The following is a 9,794-nucleotide window of genomic DNA, read 5'->3' on the forward strand; positions in this document are numbered from 1 at the left end:
AATGAAGTGGACACCGACCAGAATAATTATCCTACCGTATAGGGTCCTCCTCTCGCATATTGCTCAGTCTGCTGCTCCATCGTTGTGGACAGGACAGGTAAGATTGCATGCATGATATCGTACAGGCTACAATTTTTTTGAGATGGCTAAATAAGCTATTTTACTCACTGTTTACAAATGATTAATAGCCAGAATAGTGGTGTTTCAATCTGAAGCTAATATTGCATTAGAGCTGCTGTTTTCTTCTAATGCGTGGGCTTTCATTCGGATTAATTCATACAACTATCGCACCTGTGGTGACACTGATGTTCAAGATAACATGGTTTTATATTAGTTGATAACTCATATTGAAAGGTGAAATGATGCAATCTAACTAGATTAGAAGGCTGAGGCGACTTCATCCTAATGTAAACTAAATGCATTGCATACAAAACGAATACTGGCATGTGATAAAGGATAACATGTCCAATTTAATTATTTAAGTGCAATTATATAAATTTTGCTTGCTCTGTTGCTGACTATTCAGACAAGTGTAAAGTGCTGAGAAACATCAAGCATTTACCATTATATTTGGAAAGATTTATCAATCAATCAAATGTATTTATAAAGCTCTTTTTACATCAGTAGATGTCACAAAGTGCTGTACAGAAACCCAGCCTAAAACCCCAAACAGCAAGCAATGCAGATGTAGAAGCACAGTGGCTTTGAAAAACTCGCTAGAAAGGCAGGAACCTAGGAAGAAACCCAGAGAGGAACCAGGCTCTGAGGGGTGGCCAGTCCTCTTCGGGCTGTGCCGGGTGGAGATTATATTAGTACATAGCCATTGAGGCCAGATCATTCGTCAAGATCTTCAAACATTCACATATTATGATTATTTGACATGCAGGTCAAATAATAATCACAGTGGTTGTAGAGAGTGCAACAGGTCAGCACCTCGGGAGTTCATGTCAGTTGGTTTTTCATAGCCGAGCATTAAGAGGTTGAGACAGCAGGTGCTGTAGAGAGGGAGAGAGAGAGTCAAAAACAGCAGGTCTGGGACAAGGTAGCACGTCCGGTGAACAAGTCAGGGTGCCATAGCCACAGGCAAAATAGCTGAAACTGGATCAGCAGCACGACCAGGTGGACTGGGGATGGGGACAGCCAGGAGTCATCAGGCCAGGTAGTCCTGAGATATGGTCATAGGGCTCAGGTCCTCTGAGAGAGGAAAGAGAGAGAGAGAGATGGGAGAGTTAGAGGGAGCATACTTAGGTACACAAAGGACACCAGATGAGACAGGAGAATCACACCAGATAGGACAGACTGACACTAGCCCCCCGGCACATAGAACATTGCAGTATAAATATTAGAGGCTGGTACAGGGACGGTCAAAGGACACTGTGGCCCCATCCAACGATACCTCCAGACAAGGCAAACCAGGCAGGATATAACCCCACCCACAGCCTGTCGAGTATAGCAAAAAAGCCTGGCATGACATGACACAACCCTCCTAGGGACAGTGACTCAGGCCCCGTAATACGGTCAGAGGCAGAGAATCCCAGTGCAGACAACAAGGGCGGTTCGTCACTCCAGTGCCTTGCCGTTGACCTTCACATCCCTGGGCCAGACTACACTCAATCATACGACCTAATGGGGCGGCAGGTAGCCTAGTGGTTAGAGCGTTGGCCCAGTAACTGAAAGGTTGCTAGATCGAACCACCGAGGAAAAAATCAGTTGTTCTGCCCCTGAACAAGGCAGTTGTAAATAATGTGTTCTTATTAACTGATTTGCCTAGTTAAATAAAGGTTAAATTAAAAAAAATAGAGATGAGTCTTCAGTAAAGACTTAAAGGTCAAAACTGAGTGTGCATCTCTTGTGTGGATAGGCAGACAAATGCGTAAAAATTTAGCTCTATAGGAGAAAGCCCTGCATCCAGGTGTTTCCTTAGAAATTATACGGACAATAAGGAGGCCTGCATCTTGTGACCAGCATACGGCATGACCAAATTGGAGAGAGAGGTCGGAGCAAGTCCATTGAATGCTATCAGGGTGTATCAGTAAAACCTTTAAATCAGCCATAGCCTTAACAGGAAGTCAGAGGCTATCACTGGAGTAATATGATATGCATTTTTGGTTCTAGTCAAGATTCTAGCAGCCGTATTTAGCAGTACCTGAAGTTTATTTTGTGCTCTCCGGGTAAAGAATTGCAGTAGTCTAATCTAGAAGTGACAAAAGCATGGATTAGCTTTCCTGAATAATTTTCTGACAAAATGTTTCAGATTTTTGTAATATTATGAAGATTCAAAAAAAGCTGTACGTGAAACATTGATGTTTGTCAAAAGAGAGATCATGGTCCAGCGCAACGATCCCTCAGTTTTATTTGAGATGACTGTACAACCATCACAATTAATTGTCAGATCAAACAGCAGATCCCTTTTGTTTCTTGGGACCTAGAACTAGCATATCTGTTTTGTCCGAGTTTAAAAGTAAAACATTTGTCGCCATCCACTTCCTTTTGTCTGCAGTAAAAGTTGACATTGTGTTTCCGAATGACATCACCAAGAGGAAGAATATATAGTGAACCTTGAGGGACACTGACTCTTGATTTGTCAGAGGGCAAACAATCCACAGAGACAAACTGATTTCTGTCTGACAAGATCTAAACCAGGCAAGAACTTGTCCATGAAGGCCAATTAGAGTTTCCAATCTCTCCAAAAAAAATGTGGTGATCGATGGTGTCAAAAGCGGCACTAAGGTCTAGGAGCACGAGGACAGATGGTCTGGTCTGATGTCATTAAAAGGTAATTTACCAATTTCACGAGTGCAGTCTCAGTACTATGATGGGTCTAAAACCAGACGGGAGCGTTATACATTATTTGTCTTCAGGAAGGGAGGGAGTTGCCGCGCAACAGTTTTTTTTTAATTTAGAGGAATGGGAGATTCGATTATAATTTTGAAAAATTTCCGGGTCAAGTTTTGGATTTTTCAGGAGATGCTTTATTACTGCCACTTTTAGTGCGTTTGGTTCACATCTGGAGGATAGGGATAATTTTATTATGTTCAACATAGGAGGGCCAAGCACAGGAAGTAGCTTTTTCAGTAGTTGAGTTGGAATAGGGTCTAGTAGGCAACTGGAAGTTTCAGAAGCCATGACTATTTTCGTGAATGTGTTGAGAGATACAGGATTTAAAAACGTAAGTGTCTCCATTGATCCTAGGTCCTGGCAGATTTGTGCAGACTCAGGACAACTGAGCTTTAGAGAAATATGCATATTCATAGTGGAGTCCATAATTTGCTTTCTAATGATTATGATCTTTTCGTATACCAGGGAGCTCATTTCTTGTGACAAATGTTTTTTATTTTTTAGAGATGTGACTGTGTCCGAGGTATTACGCAAGGTTAGGTTTAGGTCCTCGGTTAGGTGGTTAACAGATTTTTGTACTCTGACATCCTTGGATAGGTGGAGGAAGTCTGAAAGGGCATCTGGGAATCTTTGTGTTGTCCGAGAATTTATAGTGCGATTTTTAATAATCCCTAATTGGGGTCTGATCAGATTATTTGTTGCAATTGCAAATTTAATTAAATGGTGGTCCAATAGTCCTGGATTATGAGGAAAAACATTTAGATCCACAATATTTAATACACTGGACACAACGTGTAGGTCCAGAGACATGCTGGACAAAACCCACTGAGTTGATAGCTCTGAAAGCCTTTTGTAGTGGGACTGTCACCAGAAATGTGAATATTATCAGCCATGACTACGAGGTCCGAGGAATTCAGAGAACGCAGTGAGGAATGCTGTATAAATCCCAGGAAGCCTGTAAACATTATCTATAAAATAATGATTGAGTAGGATGCAAAGATTTCATGACTACAAGCTCAAAAGACAAAAACGCAGTCATTTTTTACAAAATCAAATTACATTTGCTGTCGTAAATGTTAGCAAAGCCTTTGCGGGATGTGTGGGGGGAAATGGTCACTAATGTAACCAGGAGGAGAGGCCTCATTTAATTAACACTGTAAACTCATAAGGCTTTAGCCATGTTTCAGTCAGGCCAATCACATCAAGGTTCTGATCAGTGATTACTTAATTGACTATGAAAACTGTTTTCAACCAGCGATTGAGTTGTACGAGTCTTCTGTAAAGTTTCATCACTCTCCCTAACTGGACAATTATTAAGAGACAATTATTCAATGCCAGCACATCTTTCTTGCTAAATTACAAGCTGAAGTTATGTTGCACTTGGTGACCTCTGACTGTTTCACTTTTAACATCGTTGGTGCCGACGTGGGTAACAATATCCCCATACCATCTATACAGTTTTAGCTTCAGCCAGCACCATCTTCAGATTAACCTTTATGTCGGTTGCGCTGCCCACTGGTAAACAATGTATGATTGCTGGATAATTATTTTTAAGTCTAATATTGCAGATAATGGAATCTCCAATGACAAGGGTTTTTCAATTTGTCAGATCTAATGGTGTGAGACTCAGGCTGTGACCACAACTCGTTGCTTTGTGGGGAAAACATCACATCATTTATATGATTTCACAATGTTAACTGCAGGGTTCTTTGTTTTGTCATCCTACCATTGTGGGCCAAACATATACACAAAAACATTATTTTAACCATAATAATAATTAGCACAGCCAGACAGAACACTACACGGACAAAACGCCTAGAGAAATTCTGAGATTACTGTGTGCTGGTTGTTCAAAGTTCGCTATGAATGCTGGACATTGTGCTTCACTGTGAGCAGACGAAAAACACAGGAAGTCAACATTTCTATATTTTACCAGTGAAATGAAAATGCGCTCGTTGTAGCTTGTGGATTGGATAATGTTGACGTTTATGACAAAAACGTGACAATATGCCATGGCAGAGCCAGGGTGAAATTCCCCTTTAATCATATGCATCTGCGTAACTGCGGCACTTTTCCCTTCAATCGCACAATTGTACCACTAGACAGGTTTCCATTGACCCAGGTTTATTTGACAAAAGCAATGTCCTAAATAAAATAATAATTGTGATGTGTACAGCAAACAGCAGATGTAGGAGCATCCTATTGGTTCCTGCATGAACGCCCCCCCTCTGGAACCCCCTTGGTTCCTGCATCTTCATGCTTGTGTGACACTTTCGAATGTGGGTCAAAAGGGAAATAGATTTTTTACTTGAGTTTAGACAATGTCCTTCACTCCCGCATGCCCTCACCATCATTAACAGAACTGTGGGAAAACATGCCCGACAGGCGGGGGTGAACGACACTCTAACGCTCTCCCCCGCCTCACACTAGCACAGCAGGCGGAAGGCTGGGGCAACACCCCTCCCAAAAGAACCTGTTGTGCACCAGAGAAAACTGTGGCCGACAGGCGGGGCGAAGTACACTGTCTACCGGTCGTACCATGTACTAACTAGCTTGATAGTTACACTTCACCACCTGTTAGCTAGCTTAGGGTTCCTGCAAATGCATTAATGCCCACATGCAGGAACGGTTCCTTTGGCACCCTTCTCAAATGATGATGACCTTATAATTCTGAAGGTACACAGGGCACGCAATCTCATCATGGAACTATAACTATAACTAACTATAAAGCTCCACTCCACATTTCATTCAAAATGCCTACTGCTTGCAAAATAATGTTTTTCAACTATAAAAATAATCTTTCATTGCAGGACAAGGATCGCCCTGACTTTCAAGGATGCCTGAATTGCTATTCCTTTCTGGTTGGCTGGCAAGTTTCACCATCCAATTAGGAGTGGAATAGTGCAAGTTTCACCATCCAATTAGGAGTGGAATAGTGCAAGTTTCACCATGGCACGGACCGTGGAGATACATTGGCACATGAGAATTATTAGTATACAGTATATGGCAAACAGTCAGTTATTACATTCTATCCATGCTGGCCTTCGCGGACTACCTGAGACATGAAACAAATGGTGGGAGGGCATATGTCGCCGATCTAATAACGTAATTGGCAATCGTCACATCTATTTTCTATGCAAACTTTCTACAATTTACAAAAGAAATCACAGGACAAGTTCATGGAAACATAGCTACTGTATCATTGTACCCCTCAGGAGACTGAAAAGATTTGTCATGGGTTCCTAGTTCCTCAAACTGTTCTACAGCTGCACCTTGGTACTGCTCAGCATCTGACCATAAGGTGCTACAGAGGGTAGTGCGTATGGCCTAGAACAACACTGGGGCCAAGCTTCCTGCCATCCAGGACCTAAACAGCAGAGGGAGCACCACCCTATCCACATCGACGAGACAGTAGTGGAGAGGGTAGAGCGTTTTAAGTTCCTCTGCGTACATATCACGGACAAACTGAAATGATCCAACCACACAGACAGCGTGGTGAAGAAGGCGCAGCAGCGCCTCTTCAACCTCAGGAGGCTGAAGAAATTTGGCTTGTCACCAAAAACACTCAAACTTTTACAGATGCACAATCGAGAGCATCCTGTCAGGCTGTATCACCGCCTGGTACGGCAACTGCTCCACCCATAATCGTATGGCTCTCCAGAGGGTAGTGAGGTCTGCACAACGCATCACAGGGGGCAAACTAACTGCCCTCCAGGACACCTACACCACCTGGTGTCACAGGAAGGCCAAAAAGATCATCAAGGACAACAACCATCCAAGCCACTGCCTGTCACACAGAAGGTGAGGTCAGTACAGGTGCATCAAAGCAGGGACCGAGAGACTGAAAAACAGCTTCTATCTCAAGGACATCAGACTGTTAAATATCCATCACTAACACTGAGTGGCTGCTGCAAACATACTGACTCAACTCCAGCCACTGGATAAATTGATGTAATAAATGTATCACTAGCCACTTTAAACAATGCCACTTCATATAATCAAATCAAATCACATTTCTTTATATAGCCCTTCGTACATCAGCTGATATACAGCTGATGTACAGAAAGTGCTGTACAGAAACCCAGCCTAAAGCCCCAAAAAGCAAGCAATGCAGGTGTAGAAGCACGGTGGGTAGGAAAAACTCCCTAGAAAGGCCAAAACCTAGGAAGAAACCTAGAGAGGAACCAGGCTATGTGGGGTGGCCAGTCCTCTTCTGGCTGTGCCGGGTGGAGATTATAACAGAACATGGCCAAGATGTTCAAATGTTCATAAATGACCAGCATGGTCGGATAATAATAAGGCAGAACAGTTGAAACTGGAGCAGCAGCACAGTCAGGTGGACTGGGGACAGCAAGGAGTCATCATGTCAGGTAGTCCTGGGGCACGGTCCTAGGGCTCAGGTCCTCCGAGAGAGAGAAAGAAAGAGAGAATGTATGTGGGGTGGCCAGTCTGTCAGGACCCGGTTACGAACCCAGGTCTCCGGAGTGAGAAACAGTCACTTAACCAACTGAGCCACGAATAGTCGGCAGAACCCAGAAGATGAGGCAGACACAGCAGTACTTGAGACGGTGTATTTAATGAAGTAAAAAGTGAAGTTCTTCAGGTAAACATGTAACTCCACAACCTCAGAATCCTACAAGAACAAAGGTAATCCTCCAAGAAAAAAAAGGTAAATCCACAAGGTGGAAGGTAAAGCACAAAAAGCCTCAAAAGATACTCAAACAACCAACAAACAAGAACAAAAAACAGAATTCCACAAGAGAGTCCACCGGGATCAACAAGAGTTCTCAGAGTACTAGGGCTGGGTGCTAACATACAAACACAGAGAAAAGAACAGAGGAAAACAAAGGGTTTAAATAAAATCAGGGGAAACGAGGCACAGGTGCAAATAATAATGGGGATCAAGGGAAAACAAAAGGTCAAAAGGCACAATGGGGGCATCTAGTGACCAAAAACCGGAACAACCCTAACCAAATCCTGACACAGTCCTCTTCTGGCTGTGCTGGGTGGAGATTATAACAGAACATGGCCAAGATGTTCAAATGTTCATAAATGACCAGCATGGTCGAATAATAATTAGGCAGAACAGTTGAAACTGGAGCAGCAGCATGGCCAGCAGCATGGCCAGGTGGACTGGGGACAGCAAGGAGTTATCATGTCAGGACACTGAATAGGACATGAGAAGAAACTGACCCTAGCCCCCCGACACAAATGACTGCAGCATAAATACTGGAGGCTGAGACAGGAGGGGTCAGGAGACACTGTGGCCCCATCCGATATAATGTTTACATACCCTACATTACTCATCTCATATGTATATACTATACTCTATACCATCTACTGCATCTTGCCATCTTGATGTAATGTATCACTGGCCACTTTAAACAATGCCACTTTTATATGTTTACATACCCTACATTACTCATCTCATATGTATATACTATACTCTATACCATCTACTGCATCTTGCCATCTTGATGTAATGTATCACTGGCCACTTTAAACAATGCCACTTTTATATGTTTACATACCCTACATTACTCATCTCATATGTATATACTATACTCTATACCATCTACTGCATCTTGATGTAATGTATCACTGGCCACTTTAAACAATGCCACTTTTATATGTTTACATACCCTACATTACTCATCTCATATGTATATACTATACTCTATACCATCTACTGCATCTTGCCATCTTGATGTAATGTATCACTGGCCACTTTAAACAATGCCACTTTTATATGTTTACATACCCTACATTACTCATCTCATATGTATATACTATACTCTATACCATCTACTGCATCTTGATGTAATGTATCACTGGCCACTTTAAACAATGCCACTTTTATATGTTTACATACCCTACATTACTCATCTCATATGTATATACTGTACTCTATACCATCCACTGCATCTTGCCTATGCCGTTCTATACCATCACTCATTCATATATATTTTTATTTTGGTGACAAGCCGAATTTCTTCAGCCTCCTGAGGTAGAAGAGGCGCTGCTGCGCCTCTTCACAATGTTGTCTGTGTGGGTGGACCAATTCAGTTGGTCTGTGATGTGTATGCCGAGGAACTTAAAACTTGCTACCCTCTCCACTACTGTTCCATCGATGTGGATAGGGGGGTGTTCCCTCTGCTGTTTGCTGAAGTCCACAATCATCTCCTTAGTTTTTTGTTGACGTTGAGTGTGAGTTTATTTTCCTGACACCACACTCAGAGGGCCCTCACCTACTCCCTGTAGGCCGTCTCGTCGTTGTTGGTAATCAAGCCTACCACTGTTGTGTCGTCCGCAAACTTGATGATTGAGTTGGAGGCGAGCGTGGCCACGCAGTCGTGGGTGAACAGGTAGTACAGGAGAGGGCTCACAACGCACCCTTGTGGGGCCTCAGTGTGGAGGATCAGTGGGGTGGAGATGTTGTTGCCTACCCTCACCACCTGGGGGTGGCCCATCAGGAAGTCCAGCACCCAGTTGCACAGGGCGGGGTCGAGACCCAGGGTCTCGAGCTTGATGACGAGCTTGGAGGGTACTATGGTGTTAAATGCCGAGCTGTAGTCGATGAACAGCATTCTCACATAGGTATTCCTCTTGTCCAGATGGGTTAGGGCAGTGTGCAGTGTGGTTGAGATTGCATCGTCTGTGGACCTATTTGGGCAGTAAGCAAATTGGAGTGGATCTAGGGTGTCAGGTAGGGTGGAGGTGATATGGTCCTTGACTAGTCTCTCAAAGCACTTCATGATGACGGAAGTGAGTGCTACGGGGCGGTAGTCGTTTAGCTCAGTTACCTTAGCTTTCTTGGGAACAGAAACGATGGTGGCCCTCTTGAAGCATGTAGGAACAGCAGACTGGGATAGGGATTGATTGAATATGTTCGTAAACACACCAGCCATCTGGTCTGCGCATGCTCTGAGGGCGCGGCTGGGGATGCCGTCTGGGCC

This window comes from Oncorhynchus gorbuscha, linkage group LG23 (genome assembly GCF_021184085.1).
Source record: "Oncorhynchus gorbuscha isolate QuinsamMale2020 ecotype Even-year linkage group LG23, OgorEven_v1.0, whole genome shotgun sequence".
Classification (NCBI taxonomy): domain Eukaryota; kingdom Metazoa; phylum Chordata; class Actinopteri; order Salmoniformes; family Salmonidae; genus Oncorhynchus; species Oncorhynchus gorbuscha.